This window comes from Salvelinus fontinalis, chromosome 2 (genome assembly GCF_029448725.1).
Source record: "Salvelinus fontinalis isolate EN_2023a chromosome 2, ASM2944872v1, whole genome shotgun sequence".
NCBI lineage: Eukaryota > Metazoa > Chordata > Actinopteri > Salmoniformes > Salmonidae > Salvelinus > Salvelinus fontinalis.
This window is the reverse complement of record NC_074666.1, coordinates 13,344,058-13,367,553: the sequence shown is the minus strand read 5'-3', so window position 1 is coordinate 13,367,553 and position 23,496 is coordinate 13,344,058. Positions and strand designations below refer to the sequence as shown.

General features: G+C 40.6%; 1 protein-coding gene across 2 annotated transcripts in view; it reads left to right on the top strand.

Annotated features, from left to right (window-relative positions):
- The first annotated feature begins 5,746 nt into the window (after window positions 1-5,746).
- znf532 (zinc finger protein 532) overlaps window positions 5,747-23,496 on the top strand; it is a 37,917-nt gene continuing 20,167 nt past the window's right edge. Inside the window, exons 1-3 of one of the 2 annotated variants that reach the window (XM_055864239.1) lie at window positions 5,747-6,211; window positions 6,679-6,999; window positions 7,211-8,567. The gene's annotated coding sequence lies outside the window, so the exon portion shown is untranslated. The remainder of the gene's footprint in view (window positions 6,212-6,678; window positions 7,000-7,210; window positions 8,568-23,496) is intronic. The other variant, XM_055864231.1, reaches the window with a different exon arrangement.

Genomic DNA, 23,496 nt, shown 5'->3' with positions numbered 1-23,496 from the left:
TCAGGTGGTACCGGTACCGAGTCAATGTGCGGGGTACAGGTTAGTTGAGGTAATTGAGGTAATATGTACATGTAAGTAGGGGTAAAGTGACTGTGCGTAGATAATAAACAGCAAGTAGCAGCAGCGTAAAAAGTCTATGACTAGGTTGGCTGGAGTCTTTGGCAATTTTTCACATTTTGTCAGTTCTTTTTTAGTCTATGTAGCAACTGTTTCCGGAGATGTCCAATGTAACGTTTTGTCTTCAATTATCTGTTCACAATGTCCTAGAATATAATAATAGAAAAGTAGAAATATGAATCATATTGAATATGTATTAGAACATATGTCTCACAATACGGTTAGATTTTTGTGGCCAGATATTGGCATGAACACTTCTGCAGCTGTCAGCCATTCAATAGTCTGAATAATGATAATATAATGATCACATAGAAACTAAGACAGACAGGGACCGGCTCATCTACTCATGCCATAGGCATCACAGTCAATTCAGGTCACACGTAATTATTAGCTGTCATTTGAACGATCACTTGTTACGTCATCGGTATTTTATGCCGCGTCCAAAACAACTGGGAACTCGGATATCTCCGACTTCCGACATCAAGGCGTTCAAAATAACTGGTAACTCGGGGAAAAAACGAGCTCCGACTGAAAAGAAATCGATTTGACAGTCATCCAACTCGGGAACCCGGGCCTCTTTCTAGAGCTCCGACTTCCCGACCTGAAGATCACTTACGTCATGATTTGACCTCGTATTTTTCCGAGTCACAGTTGTTGTGAATGCGGCATCAATGACAACCATCGATCACGACACATGTCACGACGAGTTGATTGATTTGCCACTAGCTGACCAACATATGAGATAAGTGACGTTCTAGACAGTGTTGCCAACTAATTTTCAGGGGAAGTTGCTAGAGGCAGGTCGTTTTGTTGCTAAAAGTTGCTAAATGACGTTGTGATGTCCTTGCGTGATGGCGTCATTACGTAATAACGTAAAACTTGGAATAGACAATAACGTTACTCAAATTGACCGGCCATCTCGGCGAAAAATATGATTTTACATTTGTTAGTTTAGATTTGTTTGTTTATTATCATATATTTTTATTTGTAAAAGTAATATAAACAACACATTTTATATGATCACATATTTTTATTTTTAAACACAACACATTGAATTATTGAACAATTACACATTATTGAACAATTACATTTTATTTTTAACTACATTCTTAACAATTATAGTTTTAAGCAGTGTATTGGTAGTTAGTTAACATGCTACCTAACTGATCAACAATTATTGGTACAAGCTAATAACAAGGTATATATGCTATCTTATTGAACAAGCAACTTAACTGAAATAATGTCTGCGCTAGGCATCTCTCTCCAGGTTGTTGTGCTGCTTGGCTGGCTAGCTGCTCAATGGTTTCCTCCAGATATTGCCACTGTGTTCTCGCTCACACTGCAGTACACACTGCCACCATCAGCTGTGTGTCTCCACCAGTTCCAGAAAGTCCACTCCTTGCATACGTACTATAAATATGATGAATCATAGATTGGCAGGGAAATCCTCTTCATCTTCACTGTCCAACTGCATTGTCACGGAGCTGGAACCAGCAGACGAGGATGGAGCGGCCTCAAAGCTGTATGCTGCTGTGGTGCCAAACTGCTGCAGAACTTCACTTGGTAGTTTATGCTGGTAACAGGTATCACCAGCCAGCTTCAGTCCATATCGCACCAGGAGTATGGAGTTGAGAGTGTGCAGTGACACACTCATTTGACTGAACAGCCGTTCAACCTCCGCATTTGAGTGTGGCAAGGAGAGGGCAGCGAGCGCAGCTTTGCACAGTTCTTCAAATGGATTTGACCCGGAAGAGTCCGTGTAGTTATTCACTTCACTCCAAAACTCTACTGTATTTTCAGTTGAGTCCCACCTAAACAGATGGATGATTCTCCATTGGGAAACAATTTGATCAATTATTTGGGGCTGGTATCTCAGTAGCTCAGCTACTTTAATAATTTCAGTGGTGCCTTTATTGTGCTTTAGTGTTTCCTTAACACTGAACAAGGCCATGTGTCGCAAGTCTTCTAGGTTGTCTGGGAGCCTTGCTTGCAGCTCCGTGCTTAAAGCAACAATGTAGCTGATGCACCGTCTCCAAATGACCTTTTTGTCCTCTGGCGCAAGACTGAGTTGGTACACCTTGCTCTCTAAAAGGTACCCAAGGTATGGTGATGGGCTGAGATGTCCATCAATGGCATCCTTCAGGACATCCATTTTTGCCATAGGGTTGTCTACTCTGCTGCAAATTGATGTTAAGAGGTGTACCAGATTGTCCAAAAGCTTGACAGGATCTGTTTGTTCCCCCTCAAATGACTTCACTGCAACTTGTACATCAGACAGGATTGATTTCAAGAATGAAGAATGTCAGGTAGACATAGTTGGTCTTGTCCATGTACATGGCGTGGAGCACATCCGCCATGTAGCAATGCTCACTGGCCTTGGTCAACTCAAAGTGGAGTTTCAGTTCTTCCCACTGGCTCAATATACGAGTTACCGCAGGCTCAATCAATAGCCAACGTGTGGCACACACTTTGGTGATCTGCAGGAGTTTCTGGCCACAATTAATGGTGTCATACACTGCTTTGTACGCCTCGCGCCGTTTTGGGATAATCGAAAACCAGTTGTAGGTTTCCCTGATTAAGTACTCAACACTCCTAGGGATGGTTTCTTTGGATGCTGCACTGACAGCCAATTGTAAAGGATGGCACACACAGCGGATGAGTAGCACATTGGGTAATGCACATTCTTCCTTTAAAATCTTGTGCACCCCAGTCATCACGGACGCATTATCAGTGCCAATACCCTGAAGATGTTCTTTTTTAAGGTTACACTTCTCAAGAAACTCAACTACCGCCTTTACTATTGATCTGGCATCGCCCCCCTCCAATTCAGCCAGCCCGAGAAATGTGGACACAACGGTTCTTTTTTAGCACTGAAATACCGAATCACCACACCCAGGTATTTCGAGACACTGACATCAGTGAACTCATCCAAAAGGAGACTGAACTTCTCATCCCCCACATCTGATGTTACCCTTTTGAGAAAATAAGGAGCCAGTACTCCCCTAATCATTTCTGTGCACTTGGTGCGGTGCATTTGGAAGTTTGTTGCTGCCACAGAATCTGAAAAGGCAGCTTTGCAAGTCATACCTAAATGGTTGCATGCTAGCAGCGAACAATGCTCCGCAATGGCCATTGCCATAGTAGCTTCTGCGCTTTTGCAGTTATCCACTTTCTTAACCAACTGTGGTAATGTAGACTGCGTTGTGTGGTTGTACGGTTTTGATTTATTTATATGCTTTGCTGTAGCACAATGTTTTTTGATGTCATACATTTTTGCAAACATATCTGATTTGCAGTAAGCACAATATGCCCGTCAATCATCCCCAATTACTGGCCTCAACCACCCTTTAAATTCAGGTACAGACTCCCACTCTTTTCTGTATTTCTGGCTGTGCAATTTTGATTTAGACATGTTGATTGATGTTGTAAGTTCTGTTCTAGATCAAACATTCGTGATCAACTATATTCATTGGGTTTGTCTCGTCGAACGCATACTACTGCTGCTGCAGTCAGCCAACAATGATTTGCAATTTGCTGAAATTGCTGCTGGCCTGCTGCTGCCTGTGGACGAGCTGAGCGCCTGCTGCTGACGTCACTCATAATGCACTGTTGCAGCCAGGCACGTGTGTTGTGACTGAGTGTGTGACAGAGAAAATCGGTTGTGTGTCATTTAGAGGGGAAATGCATTTTAGTGGTTGAATAACTTTTCAAAAGTTGCTAAAAGTTCCAAATACATTTTTTTAAGTAGCTAAATTTGTTTCTAGGTTTTGTTTGAAAAAAAAGTTGCTAGGGTACTCTGAAAAGTTGCTAAATCTAGCAACAAAATTGCTAAATTGGCATCACTGGTTCTAGAAGGCTGTACGGACACTTTGTATCTGTCTAGCGTGAACACTAGATGGCAGTGTTGAGTGAATTTAGGGATATTCATTTCAACACACTTTAGAGGGTGAATGTAGCATTTGTGTTATTGTAAGAGTCAAATATACTGTATTTTCACATTACATAGCGGCGCCCTCTAATCTCTTGCAGCAGGCTAGACGGGAGTCGTATTACAGGATCCCATGTACATTGTGAGAAGAACTACAATTACTTGACATTTGCAAACATGACTAAAAAAGCCCCACATTTCATTCGTCCTCTTTTTGATACATGTCCACAGTGGCGTTTTAATGGGAAATACGGGTAATTTAAGGGGCAGCAAGTGTTAATTAAAACCTGTTGACTGCCACATCGCTGACTGGTAGGATGAGTCAAATATGAGGTGTCCTTCCATTCAAATACCTGAAATGAAATCACACTTGTTGAAATGATGACAAAATGATAGCTACCTTGCACATGAAATAATTATATTGATACGTGTGTAAAACCTTCAATGAAGCAAGACAAGTGTTATATTCAAACACAGATATTGCTTGAATAACTTTACAAAGTAGAAAACATTTTTTACATCCCATGTAGCCTATGTACCAGTAGTCCAAAAAAAGGGAATACATTTTGTTATGTGAATATAAATAAACTGCATTTCCTCAAAATGAAGACCAATATGAACAACAATAACCAAAAAGACCTGAGGAAAATATGATGAAAAGGTCACATGATGTCATAGGAAAGCCATATCGTTTTGACAAAATGATATAGTGTGGTGGCCCATCAAGGAAAGACCTCCGGTTAAAGGTGTCACATAGGAACAGAGATCATTAAAGACACAACAATTTTTAGATTCCTTATTCCTATAATAAAAAACACCACATGTTTTTTTCCATTTGTAGCGCTTCTACAAAGAAGTGCATTGCTTGCTGTTTGGGGTTTTAGGCTGGGTTTCTGTATACCACTTTGTGCTATCCGCTGATACAAAAATGGCTTTATAAATACATGTGATTGATTAATTGATCTATCAAGATCTATCAGGTGCAGCACAAAGGATGTAAAAAAAAATTCTTGACCTATTGAATTAAATGATGCATTATTATGCTGCTGCATAACTCTGAAAACAAGCTAATGCTAAAAAATAATTGCCAAGCTGAAAATATGAACAATTGTAACGGTGATGATGGAGTGCTGAGTTGATATACATTCTGAACGTTCTGAAACATGACATGAATGACTGACAGCCATCATCAACTGTCACTCAAGTCTACGGCTCTATACAAAAATAAATTTAGCCAAAGACTTAAACAAAATACTTTCGACTATTTAACGTTACGTTCCTACTGTAGTTACACAAAGCCAGCATTCCTAATAATTCATGACCGTTTTAATCACGGAGGCTGCGGGTAAGTTTAGTATGACATTGAGCTAACTAGTTACACTGATGTGATGACGAGATGATTTCTTTGCATGGATTTAGTTGATGATAAGTGCAGCTCTAAGAAGAAACTAAACTAAATATATCCGATAAAAAAAAAACTCGTGACGAATGCTCCGTGAAATGTATCGGTGATGACACCTCCGACAAGACGATGAATATTTCTCCGAAGAAAGCGTTATTTATTTCTACACATTTGAACGACCGCGAAATGCATTCTGGGTGTGAGAAAACTGTGTTCTGATTTCAACGTCATCACATCTTGTCGAAACAAAGTATCCATAAAATAAACGTCTGATACGTACGACCTTACATACGTAACGCTCCAATATTGATTTGTCTATATTATAATAGGTAAGATATGGCTGATCTGCTGACTTGAGATATCGTTATGATCAAGCGTCAAGGCAATATTTCTCATCACGTGACAATGGCAATCTTGGGGGTGGGCAGCACTGAGCAGCAACCTCTGCTCTGCTCAGCTCAGAAAAGAATAGACTTCACCGGAGAGCAGTGAGCAGGGGGGGTATTTTATAGGCCTTTCTTCATTATGAACATACATGTTCAACATCTGGAAACAACAGTCTGGAGCAGGGCAGTTATATCCCCCTCTTAGATAAAATGCAGTCTGATGCCTTTGCAGTTTGATGTGTTGCTGATGGAAAGGTGCTGAACCTATTACAGAAGGGCTGCCCATGACTTCATTGTCTGAGAGTGAGCTGCTGTCATATAAAAACATTCTGCAGAGAGACAGCTATGTGCTAATCTGTCACCATACCCACTACCCAGGTAGGTAATAATCTATTGTTCACGTGTTGGTTGATGAATTGTCTGAATCTGGGGTTTGGGTTGATGACTTTATAGGTACAGGCCCGGGCCTTGTGAGGATCTGTTATATAACATAAACAATAATGTGCTTTCTTTTGAAAGTAGTTAGCCTATAGTCTGCTATTTATCTTTGTAATTACTTAGAAAGAACATGGTTTTAAATCATTGCGATATGCAGTACCATGTACAAAGTGGGCCTTTGTTAGATTATTTGAGTAAGTAGCCTACCATTATCAATTGATGACAATATCTCTACAATATGCAGACTGCACAGACCAGACTAGGCCCTATTTTCTTCAAGTCAATATTTAGCCTATATTTGTCATTGGTCAAGAGAGACTTAGGAGATTTCTTGGTATCCATTTTTTGTGCCCTCTTCTCATATTTCTATATTTTCCTTTCCCCCTCTCCTCTCCTTCCTGCACCAGCTGCTGCTCCCTGCCGTAGCCGAGAGAGCCTGGAGAGTCCCCTCACCCCCTTACCCTGCACATACATGCATAGACAAAAGGCCTGATTCGCCTGTCGAACACTGCCCCCTTTTTCCATGCAGCGCTCGGCTTCGTCTGGAGGGAGCAGCCTGGACTGGCTGACCTACTGCAACCACAGAGCAGAGGCACAGCACTGTTTATAGGGGGCTGCCTGGCAGGATGGGGGCTGCTAGTCTGGATTGACTTTGTGTGTATGAAGCAGGCCTCAACAGGAAGATTTCTCCCCTCTTAGTGGAAAATCAGAGTCAGGGGATCACGAGGGTATGGCACAATCTCCTTTTCTTCCCCTACTATTTGTGTGTGTGTGTATATATATATATATATATTTTTTTTTTAAATATATATCTATATCTATATCAGATACATATATATATATGTATATATCATGTGTTTCTGCATGTATTGTGCCTGTGACAGGGATAGGGTGTGTGCCATCATGATGGCCCTTTGTTTTCCTTGTCATTTATCACAGACGGACGGATGGGATGCTCAGTTGCCTGAGGCTGCAGGGATTATTATGACAAAGATCAGCCTCTCTAGGACAGAGATTAGGGAACCATGGGCATGGAATAGTGAGGATAGAGGGGGAGAGACCCTCACCAGCTCAGCAGAGGGCTGTACTAAAACACTGGGGCTCATGCAGACAAGCAGGCCACGTATAGACCAAGGTTTTACCACTACTACTACTCCGTCATGGCTGCTTCATCCTCCTCCCTCTCCATTTTCACCCAGCGTTGTGGCACGTCCTCATCCCAGACCAGGAATCGTAACTGTCATGACTCACATAATAAGCCATCTGGATTCGGGCTGTATTATTGTCTGCTTTTGAGCTGTGTCCTTTTTCCTGCCTTCTCGTTTTGTATCTGTAACAGAGTTAGATTTCTAACTGCGTGTGTATTTTGTCCCATTGCACAACCCAGAGGAGGATGTTATGGTTTGTACTCTCGAGGCCTAGCTGTTTTTTTGTTGCTGGGGTAATGACCTGGATTCCAGATTTGTTTTGGACAAGGATCTCTTCAAACCTTTTGTGTTTTGAGCCCAGAGAACTATTGCCTTTTTAATCGTCTGTTATCTTTTAACCACATCCAGATGCTGTATTTCAGGTCAAAATGGTGCAGTATCAGTGCTCTGTGATCAGCCTGAGAAGTGGGCGCTAGCTGTGTCTCTGTCTGCCTGTCTGTGTGTGTGTAGCTGTACTGCAGCAGAGCAGGCTTTATGTGTGGTGACCGGAACCGGCTGAAACAGGTTTGAGCCAGCAGACAGAGGGCTGAGGAACAATGCCGGCTCTGTGCTACAGGGGGAGAGATAGCTTCCCTGGCTGCTTAATAATGGCAGCCAAACTAGGAGGCTGTAGCCTAGCAGAGGAGGCTGCAGAAAGGCACTATCGATCCCCAACAGTATGGTGGTGGTACAGTACACTGGGTTTAGTGTTCGGGCTGTGGGGTTTAGGCTGTGGGATACAGGGTGTAAGCTGTGGGGCAAGCAGGGCTGGCCACCTCGCTGAAGGCAGAGGCAGAGAGAGCAGTGCTCAGGTAGGGGTGATGGGATGAGACTGCAACTCTGGAGGCCTGTCTCACAGCACAGGGTCATTGTCAGTCAGCTGGTGATGTTGCAGGACAGGAGGAAATGGATGACTGATCGGGATCACACCACCTCCATCTCTCTGCCTCTTGTTGGGCCCTGCCTGCTTTGGGAAATTGATTTTTTTTCTGCAGGAAAAGGGGGGTGGTTGTTGTGCCTGACTGACTGTGTGGTAGCAGGAAGGAAGGAAGGTGGTTTTGTGACTACAGTAGTGGCTGGCTGGGGACAGGCTGGCTACAGATCACAGGGTGAGGACTGTTTCATGTTTCTTTCTACTGCTGTGTTTCCTAATGTGAGTTACTCTGTAGGTAGATGTACTGTATGTGCACTTGAAAGGGTTGGTGGTGAGAACAGCATATACATGAAACTGGGGTTAATATAACTGGGCGGCAATATGTATACAGTACAGTATTCTTCATCTCTCTGCATTAAATATTATTTTTTCTATGTCAGACAGCTTTGCTTTTATTGGCCGTATTCTGCACTAGGCCCTGCGATTCTCTTTCCTCTGCTGCAGCTTTTCCTCACCTCGGCAACAACCATTTTCCTTTCCTCTGCTGCAGCTTTTCCTCAGCTCGGCAGCAGCCATTTTTCCTTTTTTTCTGATGCAGCTTTTTCTCACCTCACCTCGGCAGCAGCCATTCCCTTTCCCTCTTGCCCCTTTTCTCCAATCTCCAAATCTGTTTCTGTCTCTCTCGTTCTCTCTCGTTCTCTACTTTTCTTGTTCTGTTCACTACTGCCTGGTTATCTCATTGTCTGCAGCGGAGGAGAGGAGGCCATTTCACTGGTGGTTTAACAGGGAGGGAGACTGGGGAGTGCAGATGTTAATAGGTGAAATGGATGTGACCGGGGCTGCAGTGCAGTGTGCAGACTGATCTGTCATCCATTTTAATGAGGAGGCAGCAAGCATTCAGGCAGCCCTCCTTGGCTACATGCTACGTGCAGACTGAAGAGGCAGCGCAAAGACGCACCATATGATATCTGTAGCCCTTTGTCTTCATCCATCACATCTCCTATGAGGATTCCTCTTGTGAAAATTCATTTCAGTACAACAACACAAAAAGTACTACTTGTTTCAGAAGCATTGTACATACATACAGTACATCCACCTCCGAACTGTCCTTGGCTATTGGGTTGTTTGAGATAAACGTATTTATAATACTTCAGACACAGGCTAATGTACATGAAGCAATTTGGCTAGTTATTTGCTATTTAGAGGACTGTCTCCATCCCATTCATAAAGTAGGTCAAAATGATAAGCTAGCTCATCTAGCGCTGAGTAGGCAGCTACTGTATACTTCTCTCATGTTTCCGTCATAAACAAACCAGCATAATCACTGGAGATATGCCATTCATTATCGGTAAACACCTAGTGACCTTGGTCTGAAGTCATCTGACATATGAGAAAAGAAGAGAAAAATCCCAATGATTCATTTGAATGAAGATCACCAAAAGTGTAGTCTGGTTTTTCCAACTGATGAATCAGTTGGATTTGGATGCTGGTTTTATGAGGGTCCACTGCATTTTGTTACATTCAAATGGGCATTAGCTACTGCGATTTAACCTAATTCCATGGATGAAGTGATTGCAGTAGGAAATTAGTGGCCAGATTTGAATGGCCTAGGTCTTGAGTGGGCCTAGTTGACTACCTACCTCTGCTTTCCTTTGTTCCTCTCTAGGAGGGCTTGATTAAAGGCAGTGGTTTTCATACCTCTCCTCAGGGACCCCCACACATTTCACAATTTTGATCTAGCCTTGAACTAGCTCACCTGATTCACCTATTCAAGGGCTTGATAATTAGTTGACGAGTTAAATAAGGTGGAATTGTTCAAATGCATGGAACGGCTAGGGATCCCAGAGGAGAGGTTTTGAAAAACCCTGGATTGGGCAACTGAGAGCTGGGAGGGGAATTGGAGCAGAAAGAGTTCCTACTTACACATTAGTGGGATATTTTCTACAACAAAAAAGTAGTGAATTTGTATCAATGACTGTATACATGAATGGACAAAGCCATCGATCACATGACACAATGCATTCCTATGGGAAGACTCAATAGCGCATTGAAACCAAATGAAGTCGGTTTAAGATGGTGTCTCATTGGCTGCGTTTAGACAGGCAGTCCAATTCTGATTTTATGAGGATCCCCAATTACTCTTCCTGGGGTCCAAACATGAAACAAAACAAAATGCATAAAATACATAGTATACATAACACTACGTAATGCAATACATAACACTATGCAATGCGTAATATAATACAAAATATATAAAAATGTTTGTCCTTCACAGTGAAGGTGCTATTTTATCGGGGATTTTTTAAATCTGTTTTTATTGCTAACTTGAGTTACCTGGGGTGACAGAGAGTTCCATGTACAGTATCTTCAAAAAGTATTCACACCTGTTGACCTTTCCACATTTTGCTGTGTTACAGCCTGAATTTAACATTTTAATAAATATAGATTTTTTTTGTCACTGGCCTCAAAATGTCAAAGTGCAAATATGTTTTTCAAAAATGTTACAGATTATTGGAAAATTTTAAAGCTGAAATGTCTCGAGTCAATAATTATGTTATGGCAAGCCTAAATTAGTTCAGGTGTAAAAATGTTCTTAAAAAAGTCACATAATAAGTTGCATTGACAATAATAGCATTTTAACATGATTTTTGAATGACTATCTCATCTCTGTACCTAGGGTTGCACATTTTGGGGAATATTCAGAGGTGGAAACTTTCCGTGGGTGTAACGGGTGACGCGCTCCTCATCCTCGGAAGAGGTGAGGAGAGAAGGATCTTCAGACCAAAACGCAGGCTCAGGGAAATAAGCCATCTTTATTATAAATTACGATGGCACACGAAACGAAACAAAACACTTTCCAAACTACAAAATAACAAAACGACGTTGACGAGACCTGAACATAAACTTACATAACTAAACATAAACTTACGTACAGGTAACAGACGACATCGAAACGAAAACAAAACAAACAAACGCTACAGTCCTATGTGGTACGAACATAACATACGGACACAGGAGACAATCACCCACAAACAAACAGTGAGAATGCCCTACCTAAATATGACTCTTAATTAGAGGCAAACGCAAACCACCTGCCTCTAATCAAGAGCCATACCAGGCAAACCGAAACCAACATAGAAACAGATAACATAGAATGCCCACCCAACCTCACGTCCTGACCAACTAACACACAAAAACTAACATAAATAGGTCAGGAACGTGACAGTGGGAATTAACGGTAATATATGGGAATTAACGGGAATATATGGGAATTAACAGGAAAATATGGGAATTAACGGGAATATATGGGAATTAACGGAAATATATGCAAATTAATATTAATACCATTTAAATGTAGGTTTTTTTGCATTGGATATATTTACCATATCATATGGAGACAGAAACATAAACCTTTTTACCTTATCATAAGTAGACATAATTCCAAATGATTAAATCCTTCCAATAGAAATTTTAAAAAACTATTTAGTTACAAATGTAACTTTAATTAAGTTGAGTTGACTCTTCACATGGGATGATTTCACTGAACAACAAAAGGAAGGGAATATTGAATGATCCCCAATGATTTATCGCATCTCCCAAAAACGTTTTCAACATACATCTGTAAAATGATAGTCTAGAAACTAAAGCTTTGGTTGTCTTCCTCTCAGGCTTCCATGTCTTTTCCCTGGACCTCCTCTATGTCCACCTCTTGAACATCAGACTCTGAGGCCTCATCTTCTCTGTCACTTTCCAACCTTGTTGAGGATGGCTCGTTGTCAGGCTCAAAAAGCCTCAAATTTGCCCGGATGGCCACCAATTTTTCAGCCCATGTATTGGTCAGCCTGTTGCGTGCTTTGGTGTGGGTGTTCCCAAACAAGGACCAGTTGCACTCTGAGGCGGCTGATGTTGGTGGGATTTGGAGGATGATGGAGGCAACAGGCGAAAGAGCCTCAGGTCCACAAAGTCCCTTCCACCAGATGGCTGATGTGATATGTTGGCACAACTGCCATATTGCATCTCCATCCCAAAGCCCTTGCTTGGAAGTGTACTTCGCCAGACTGCCAAGAACCTTGCCCTCATCCAGGCCAAGGTGGCGAGACACGGTAGTGATGACACCATAGGCCTTGTTGATCTCTGCACCATACACAATGCTCTTGCCAGCATATTTGGGGTCCAACATGTACGCTGTGGCGTGTATGGGCTTCAGGCAGAAGTCTTCACGCTTTTTGATGTATTTCAGAACATTCAGAAATCTCTTCCAATACACATTGCATTCAGAGGTGAACCAGTTGCATACACAGCTCGAGCAAGACATTCATCAGCATTTCTCTGACTACGTTCCTCCATTGAGAAAAAAACTTGAGCTTGCTATCGATAAGGTGTCTGATTCATCATTTTCACCTCGAAAAGAAGTAGAGGGACTTTTGTCAGAGGTTGCTTATTGTGAGCACTGAGGGAACTTTATGCACATGATTTGGCACAGTATTTGCAAATGTACACAACTTTTCCTTCTACATTAGCTGCAGTGAAATGTCTCCACACATCAGATAGTGCCTGTGGCATTTTCATGTAAAGATTAGAAAAAAATGAGTAAAAAACCCAAATACAATTCCATGTACAGATAAATAATTAAGCAGTTAGATTAAACAACTCCTTTGTAAAAGAAATGTTTTAAAATTAAACATGTATGGAAACAGGTGAATTAACACTCCTCAGTTAGCAGGCTCAAGCAAGCTAAAACCCACATGGTAGCAAAAACTAACTAGCAGAAATTGTTAACAAGCTAGAAATTATTTAAACACACTTTGCTGTAGGCTACTGTTTACTAGTTAACAAAACATTGTGTATGTCATATCAAATATATTCACCCCACCCGGTATTGTAATAAAAACGTACCAGAAAGCATATAGTCCTTGGCTCAGACAGTGTAGTAGTGTGGGCTCAATAGCATCTCCTTAGTGTGCAAGATCTTGAGAATCAGCTGTACATGTGATGAAAGAATGCACTGTGCATGCAGAGGGTTACAATTCCATTGAATTGAGGATAGTTTAACCAAAATATGCCACAAGACCTAGAATATGTGTATCCCACCAAAAAGGTTCACTGTTATAAGCGGTTATTACCGGACTGTTTCTGCCTTTTTTCAACTCTATTTGTACCCCATATATACAATTATCTGTAAGGTCCCTCAGTCGAGCAGTGCATTTTAAACACAGATTCAACCACAAAGACCAGGGAGGTTTTCCAATGCCTCGCAAAGAAGGGCACCTATTGGTAGATGAGTAAAAAAAAACAGACAATGAATTTCCCTTTTAGGCATGGTGAAGTTATTAATTACACTTTGAATGGTGTATCAATGCACCCAGTCACTACAAAGATAGAGGCGGCCTTCCTAACTCAGTTGCTGGAGAGTAAGGAAACCACTCAGGGATTTCACAATGAGGCCAATGGTGACTAATGGTTGTGATAGGAGAAAACTGAGGATAGATCAACAATATTGTAGTTACTCCACAATACTAACCTAATTGACAGAGGGGAAAGAAGGAAGCCTGTACAGAATAAAAAATATTCCAAAACATGCATCCTGTTTGCAACAAGGCACTAAAGTAATACTGAAAAGCAATTCACTTTTTGTCCTATATACAGTGTTATGTTTGGTGGAAATACAATATAACACATTACTGAGTACCACTCTCCCTATTTTCAAGTATAGTGGTGGCTGTATCATGTTAGGTGTATGTGTGTAATCATTAAAGACTGGGGAGTTTTTTTAGGATGAAAAAGAAACGTAATGGAGCTAAGCACATGCAAAATCCTAGAGGAAAACCATCTTTTCATTATCTATTTTTATTTTTTACAAATTTCAGAATTCTTCTTCCACGTTGACATCCATCTTTTGTGTAAATCGTTAACAAAAAAAAAGACAATCTAATCCATTTCAATCCCACTGTGTAACACAACAAAATGTGGAAAAAGTCAAGGGGTGTGAATACTTTCTGAAGGCGCTGTACTCATCTCTCTATTTAATACTGTCTCCCAGCCTCTGTTCAGTACCTGGGGACTGTGAAGAGACCTCTGGCTGCATGTCATTGTGGGATACCGATGAGTGTCCGAACTGTGAGGCTACTGCTTGTACAGACAGTTTGGTACCATTAACACCTCACACAAAGTCCAGTTAATATTATTATTTTTTTTCACCTTTATTTAACCAGGTAGGCTAGTTGAGAACAAGTTCTCATTTACAACTGCGACCTGGTCAAGATAAAGCAAAGCAGTGCGACACAAACAACAACACAGAGTTACACATGGAATAAACAAACATACAGTCAATAATACAATAGAGAAAGTCTATATACCGTGTGTGCAAATGAGGTAGGATAAGGGAGGTAAGGTAATAAATAGGCCATAGTGGCAAATTAATTACAATATAGCAATTAAACACTGGAGTGATAGATGTGCAGAAGATGAGTGTGCAAGTAAAGATACTGGGGTGCAAAGGAGCAAAATAAATAACAGTATGGGGGATGAAGTAGTTGGATGGGCTATTTACAGATGGGCTATGTGAGCTACTCTAACAGCTGATGCTTAAAGTTAGTGAGGGAGATATGAGTCTCCAGCTTCAGTGATTTTTGCAGTTCATTCCAGTCATTGGCAGCAGAGAACTGGAAGGAAAGGCGGCCAAAGGAAGGAAAGGCGGCCGAATTGGCTTTCGGGGTGACCAGTGAGATATACCTGCTGGAGTGCGTGCTACGGTTGGGTGCTGCTATGGTGACCAGTGAGCTGAAATAAGGCGGGGCTTTACCTAGCAAAGACTTATAGATGACCTGGAGCCAGTGGTTTTGGCGACGAATATGAAGCGAGGGCCAGCCAACGAGAGCAAACAGGTTGCAGTGGTGGGTAGTATATGCGGCTTTGGTGACAAAACGGATGGCACTGTGATAGACTGCATCCAATTTGCTGAGTAGAGTGTTGGAAGCTATTTTGTAAATGACATCGCCGAAGTCAAGGATCGGTAGGATAGTCAGTTTTACAAAGGTATGTTTGGCAGCATGAGTGAAGGATGCTTTGTTGCGAAATAGGAAGCCGATTCTAGATTTAATTTTGGATTGGAGATGCTTAATGTGAGTCTGGAAGGAGAGTTTACAGTCTAGCCAGACACCTAGGTATTTGTAGTTGTCCACATTTTCTAAGTCAGAACCGTCCAGAGTAGTGATGCTGGACGGGCGGGCAGGTGTGGGCAGCGATCGGTTGAAGAGCATGCATTTAGTTTTACTTGCATTTAAGAGCAGTTGGAGGCCACGGAAGGAGAGTTGTATGGCATTGAAGCTCGTCTGGAGGTTAGTTAACACAGTGTCCAAAGAAGGGCCAGAAGTATACAAAATGGTGACGTCTGCGTTGAGGTGGATCAGAGAATCACCAGCAGCAAGAGCGACATCATTGATGTATACAGAGAAAAGAGTCGGCCCGAGAATTGAACCCTGTGGCACCCCCATAGAGCCTGCCAGAGGTCCGGACAGCAGGCCCCCGATTTGACACACTGAACTCTGTCTGAGAAGTAGTTGGTGAACCAGGCGAGGCAGTTATTTGAGAAACCAAGGCTGTTGAGTCTGCCGATAAGAATGTGGTGATTGACAGAGTCGAAAGCCTTGGCCAGGTCGATGAATACAGCTGCACAGTATTGTCTCTTATCGATGGCGGTTATGATATCGTTTAGGACCTTGAGCGTGGCTAATGTGCACCCATGACCAGCTCGGAAACCAGATTGCATAGCGGAGAAGGTATGGTGGGATTCAAAATGGTCGTGATCTGTTTGTTAACTTGGCTTTCGAAGACCTTAGAAGGGTAGGATAGATATAGGTCTGTAGCAGTTTGGGTCAAGAGTGTTCCCCCCTTTGAAGAGGGTGATGACCGCGGCAGCTTTCCAATCTTTGGGAATCTCAGACGATACGAAAGAGAGGTTGAACAGGCTAGTAATAGGGGTTGCAATAATTTTTGCGGATAATTTTAGAAAGAGAGGGTCCAGAATGTCTAGCCCTGCTGATTTGTATGGGTCCAGATTTTGCCGCTCTTTCAGAACATCAGCTATCTGGATTTGGGTGAAGGAGAAATGGGGGAGGCTTGGGCAAGATGCTGTGGGGGGTGCAGGGCTGTTGACCGGGGTAGGGGTAACCAGGTGGAAAGCATGGCCAGCCGTAGAAAAATGCTTTTTGAAATTCTCAATTATCATGGATTTATCGGTGGTGACAGTGTTTCCTAGCCTCAGTGCAGTGGACAGCTGGGAGGAGGTGCTCTTATTTTCCATGGACTTTACAGTGTCCCAGAACTTGTTGGAGTTTGTGCTACAGGATGCAAATTTCTGTTTGAAAAAGCTAGTCTTTGCTTTCCTAACTGCCTGTGTATATTGGTTCCTAACTTCCCTGAAAAGTTGCATATCGCGGGGGCTATTCGATGCTAATGCAGTACGCCACAGGATGTTTTTGTGCTGGTCAAGGGCAGTCAGGTCTGGGGTGAACCAAGGGCTATATCTCTTCCTGGTTCTAATTTTTTTGAATGGGGCATGCTTATTTAAGATGGTGAGGAAAGTACTTTTAAAGAATAACCAGGCATCCTCTACTGACGGAATGAGGTCATTATCCTTCCAGGATACCCGGGCCAGGGCGATTAGAAAGGCCTGCTCGCTGAAGTGTTTTCTGGAGCGTTTGACAGTGATGAAGGGTGGTCGTTTGACCACAGACCCATTACAGATGCAGGCAATGAGGCAGTGATCGCTGAGATCCTGGTTGAAGACAGCAGAGGTGTATTTGGAGGGCAGGTTGGTTAGGATGATATCTATGAGGGTGCCTATGGTTACGGATTTAGGTTTGTGCCTGGTAGGTTCCTTGATAATTTGTTTGAGATTGAGGGCATCACGCTTAGATTGTAGGATGGCCGGGGTGTTAAGCATGTCCCAGTTTAGGTCACCTAACAGCACGAGCAAAGACACCACATATACACCATATGTGAATTGATTGCCCCCCATCTAGGGCATAGCTGGGGGCAGAAGGTGGTCTATAGCAAGCGGCAACGGTGAGAGAATTGTTTCTGGAAAGGTGGATTTTTAAAAGTAGAAGCTCAAATTGTTTGGGCACAGACCTGGATAGTAAGACAGAACTCTGCAGGCTATCTCTGCAGTATATATATCTACTCAACTTTGAGCCAGGAGAGATTGACATAAGTACCCCTGACATTCACTCTCCGTGTACATCTAAGTGAAATATGTACCGCTCTCTTCTGGACCAACTGCAATTTACCTATGTCCTCCTTTGCCGCACCTGACCACACAGCTGGGCAGTAGTCTAAGTGCGACAAAACTAGGGGCTGTAGAACCTGCCTGGTTGATTTAGATGTCAAGAAAGCAGAGCAACGCCTTATCATGGACAGACCTTCTCCCATTTTAGCAACCATTGAGTCTCTATGTTTTGACCATGATGCTATCTAGGGTTACACCCAGCAGTATAGTCTCCTCAACTTGCTCAATAGCCACATTATTCAGTATAGATCCAGATGAGGTTTAGGGTTGAGCGAGTGATTTGTCACAAAAACAATGCTTGTATTTTTTTTTTTTTTTTAGCACCAGCCTATTGCTAGTTATCCATTCTAAAACTGACTGGAGCTCTATGTTGAGTGTCAGTTATTTATTTTACTGTCATAGTTGACGTCTATACTGTTGAGTCGTCAGCGTGCATAGACACACAAGCTTTATTCAAGGTCAGTGGGCCCAAGCCAGCTGTCCTGCAGTACACCACACTCAACCAAATTAGTTTGTGGTTGTAGCAGAGGCTCTCATTATGGAAAACCCTCTGTGTTCTATTATATAGGTAACTCTGTGTTCTATTATAGAGGTAACTCTGTGTTCTATTATAGAGGTAACTCTGTGTTCTATTATATAGGTAACTCTGTGTTCTATTATATAGGTAACTCTGTGTTCTATTATATAGGTAACTCTGTGTTCTATTATATAGGTAACTCTGTGTTCTATTATATAGGTAACGCTGTGTTCTATTATATAGCTAACTCTGTGTTCTATTATATAGCTAACTCTGTGTTCTATTATATAGGTAACACTGTGTTCTATTATATAGGTAACTCTGTGTTCTATTATATAGGTAACTCTGTGTTCTATTATATAGGTAACTCTGTGTTCTATTATATAGGTAACTCTGTGTTCTATTATATAGGTAACTCTGTGTTCTATTATATAGGTAACTCTGTGTTCTATTATATAGGTAACTCTGTGTTCTATTATATAGGTAACTCTGTGTTCTATTATATAGGTAACTCTGTGTTCTATTATATAGGTAACGCTGTGTTCTATTATATAGGTAACGCTGTGTTCTATTATATAGGTAACTCTGTGTTCTATTATATAGGTAACTCTGTGTTCTATTATATAGGTAACTCTGTGTTCTATTATATAGGTAACGCTGTGTTCTATTATATAGGTAACTCTGTGTTCTATTATATAGGTAACTCTGTGTTCTATTATAGAGGTAACTCTGTGTTCTATTATAGAGGTAACTCTGTGTTCTATTATATAGCTAACTCTGTGTTCTATTATATAGGTAACTCTGTGTTCTATTATATAGGTAACTCTGTGTTCTATTATATAGGTAACTCTGTGTTCTATTATAGAGGTAACTCTGTTCTATTATAGAGGTAACTCTGTGTTCTATTATATAGGTAACTCTGTGTTCTATTATATAGGTAACTCTGTGTTCTATTATATAGCTAACTCTGTGTTCTATTATATAGGTAACTCTGTGTTCTATTATATAGGTAACTCTGTGTTCTATTATATAGGTAACTCTGTGTTCTATTATATAGCTAACTCTGTGTTCTATTATATAGGTAACTCTGTGTTCTATTATATAGGTAACTCTGTGTTCTATTATATAGGTAACTCTGTGTTCTATTATAGAGGTAACTCTGTTCTATTATAGAGGTAACTCTGTGTTCTATTATATAGGTAACTCTGTGTTCTATTATATAGGTAACTCTGTGTTCTATTATATAGGTAACTCTGTGTTCTATTATATAGGTAACTCTGTGTTCTATTATATAGGTAACTCTGTGTTCTATTATATAGGTAACTCTGTGTTCTATTATATAGGTAACTCTGTGTTCTATTATATAGGTAACTCTGTGTTCTATTATATAGGTAACTCTGTGTTCTATTATATAGGTAACTCTGTGTTCTATTATATAGGTAACTCTGTGTTCTATTATATAGGTAACGCTGTGTTCTATTATATAGGTAACGCTGTGTTCTATTATATAGGTAACTCTGTGTTCTATTATATAGGTAACTCTGTGTTCTATTATATAGGTAACTCTGTGTTCTATTATATAGGTAACTCTCAATACATGAAAAGGCAGAGGATGTAAATCCTTAACACCTACGTTTTTTCACCAATAGGTCATGATCAATGATATCTAAAAAAAAACAGCTCCCACAATCTTCTTATTATCCATTTATTTTAGCCAATCATCAGTCATTTGTGTCAGTGCTGAGCATGTTGAGTGCCCTTCCCTATAATCATGCTGGAAGTCTGTTGTTAATGAGTTTTCTTTAAAATAACATTCTATTTTTATCAAACACACGGGTAACGGGCTGATTGGTTGGCTGTCTGAACCATTAAAGGGTGCTTTGCTATTCTTCGGCAGCGGTCAGCTTAATGACCTTTGCCTCCTTCCAGGCCCGAGGACACACATCCTCTTCTAGGCTTAAATTGAAGATGTGGCATACAGAAATCGCAAAAGAGAAGGGAAAGGGGATACCTAGTCAGTTGCACAACTGAATGCCTTCAACCGAAATGTATCTTCCTTATAACCACAGATTATCCATTATATTGACAAGAAACTCCACTCTAACAATGAAAATAAATGTCTTAAAAATTGGAAGGCAGTCGGGAGGAAGTGAGATCAGGTGGGACCATTCTATCTAATGAGAGGGAAGATACGTGTGTGACCACCAAGCACAACGGTTTCCACTAGTTACCACAGCCACAAAGTCAAATGTGGCAATACTGTATCGTAAAAATTCATGAACCCCAAAATTTGAATTTGGTCTTAATTAAAGGTTAGGGTTAGGCATATGGTTAGGTTTAAAATCAAATTTGAAGAAGATAAATTGTAGAAATAGGAAGGGTTTATGACTTTGTGTTTGTGGTAACTAGTGACGACCAGGCACAACTCCAATATAAAGTGTTTTTTCTCAAAGTTGCCAGGATGTCACATATCCTACTTATATCAGTACACTCGGAACAACATAATCATTAAAAAAACGTATATTGAATTAAATAAGCCACAGGTAGCAAATTAGTCATTACATTTTTCGTTTCCAAATTCTACACTCTCTCATTGACCTCCATACAAAAACGTGCTTGGTGAGCAAATAAAATAAAATAACTGCCACCTGCTGGTGAAGAGCAGATTTTGGGCCCAGTTATCTCTCTCGCTTCGCCTCTTCCTCTTTTTTTTACAATTTCTGTGTGCGATTTTAAAATAATCGGTTCAAGGACATGCATGTGGTGTATTAAAAGCAATTATTGGGACCATGATTGTCTTAAAAAATATCTATAATGTACCTGCTAAAAATGCCTGCAGTACTGCGGTGGGCCTTGAACCTCTGTGGCTTCAATGAGAGGGAGCAGTCATTCTCCCCAGATTTGTATGTCAAGAATGTGCCATGTCTGAATGATAGGTATGCTGAATGCTTGTCGTGACTCTGTTTAAAATGTATACAATAGCACTCCATGTGGCCTTGAAAGGCATTACTGATTTAGAGTGTGCGTTATTAGCCACCATACTTAGGATGCCAACCAAATTAACTAGGGAATTTGTTGCATGTCTGAATGCTGGTTGTGACTAGATGGAGTATATTTTCTAATTTATCAAGGCAAGTCAGTTAAGACCAAATTCTTATTTACAATGACTGCCTACACCGGCCAAACCCAGACGACGCTGGGCCAATTGTGCACCGCCCTATGGGACACCCAATCACAGCCGGTTGTGATATAGCCTGGATTCGAACCAGGGTGTCTGCAGTGATGCCTCTAGCACTGAGATGCAGTGCCTTAGACCGCTGCGCCACTCGGGAGCCCGAAGTGAATTTTCGAAGCAGGTTAGGAGAACATTTCAGCTAACATTAACCCCTTTCCTAACCTTAACCTATTTCTCCTAACCTGCTACATTTAGTTCTCCTAACCTGCTACATTAGTTATACTAACCTGCTACATTAGTTATACTAACCTGCTACATTAGTAATACTAACCTGCTACATTAGTTATACTAACCTGCTACATTAGTTATACTAACCTGCTACATTAGTTATACTAACCTGCTACATTAGTAATACTAACCTGCTACATTAGTAATACTAACCTGCTACATTAGTTATTCTAACCTGCTACATTAGTTATACTAACCTGCTACATTAGTTATACTAACCTGCTACATTAGTTATACTAACTGCTACATTAGTTCTACTAACCTGCTACATTAGTTATACTAACCTGCTACATTAGTTATACTAACCTGCTACATTAGTTCTCCTAACCTGCTACATTAGTTCTACTAACCTGCTACATTAGTTATACTAACCTGCTACATTAGTTCTCCTAACCTGCTACATTAGTTCTACTAACCTGCTACATTAGTTATACTAACCTGCTACATTAGTTATACTAACCTGCTACATTTAGTTATACTAACCTGCTACATTAGTTATACTAACCTGCTACATTAGTTCTACTAACCTGCTACATTAGTTCTACTAACCTGCTACATTAGTTCTACTAACCTGCTACATTAGTTATACTAACCTGCTACATTTAGTTCTCCTAACTTGCTACATTAGTTATACTAACCTGCTATATTTAGTTATACTAACCTGCTACATTAGTTATACTAACCTGCTACATTTAGTTTTACTAACGTGCTACATTTAGTTTTACTAACCTGCTACATTAGTTTTACTAACCTGCTACATTTAGTTTTACTAACCTGCTACATTAGTTTTACTAACCTGCTACATTTAGTTTTACTAACCTGCTACATTTAGTTATACTAACCTGCTACATTTAGTTATACTAACCTGCTACTTTAGTTATACTAACCTGCTACTTTAGTTATACTAACCTGCTACGTTAGTTCTAACCTGCTACTTTAGTGATACTAACCTGCTATGTTAGTTCTAACCTGCTACATTTAGTTATCCTAACCTGCTACATTAGTAATACTAACCTGCTACATTAGTTATCCTAACCTGCTACATTAGTTATCCTAACCTGCTACATTTAGTAATACTAACCTGCTACATTTAGTAATACTAACCTGCTACATTTAGTTATACTAACCTGCTACATTAGTTATCCTAACATTCTACATTAGTTATCCTAACCTGCTAGCGTAGCACCCCTTATTATCGGTGTATTCAACAGCGTTTAAGAAATATATTACCTTCATCAGTGTTATCCCGTGATCGAGCTATCAATATTTAGTGATTATTGGTGTCGTAAAAATGTTAGCTAACGGGTTAGTAATTAGTATGTTTGACATTTCAGTGGAAATACTACTACTGCATCAGCTTTTTGATAAGCGGTTTAGCAAAGAATTACCTTCCGTATTATAGGCAGTTATTGGACACCTTACTATTTTGTTCAATTACAAGATATATCCGTTTAATTTTGTTCAAAAAAGAGACACCAACCTCGTGTCCGAAGTGTTTACTAGATAGTTGGCTAGCCTTTCAGTAAAAAAAAAAAAAACTTGCCTGTCAACTTTTCATTGCGTATCCTGGTGCCCCCTCCTGTAGACTCTTAAAAATGGTTCTTCACCAACATCTTCTTCAGTGTTGTAACCAAATAATGTCTCGTTTATTTTACAGATTAATCTTATGTTTTGAGAAAGTAGATAATAGTTTAATACTAACATATAAATAAGTATGAATAATTTAGGTAAAAAGTTGGATATAAAAGGATGTGTGGTCTGTCGCGCTGTCGAATTTGACAATATACAGCGTGTCCCACAAAATGTGTGTGTGTGTGTGTGTGTGTGTGTGTATATATATATATATATATTTGAAAACTCTCCAAAACTAACTTAACTTACATAAACTGCAATGG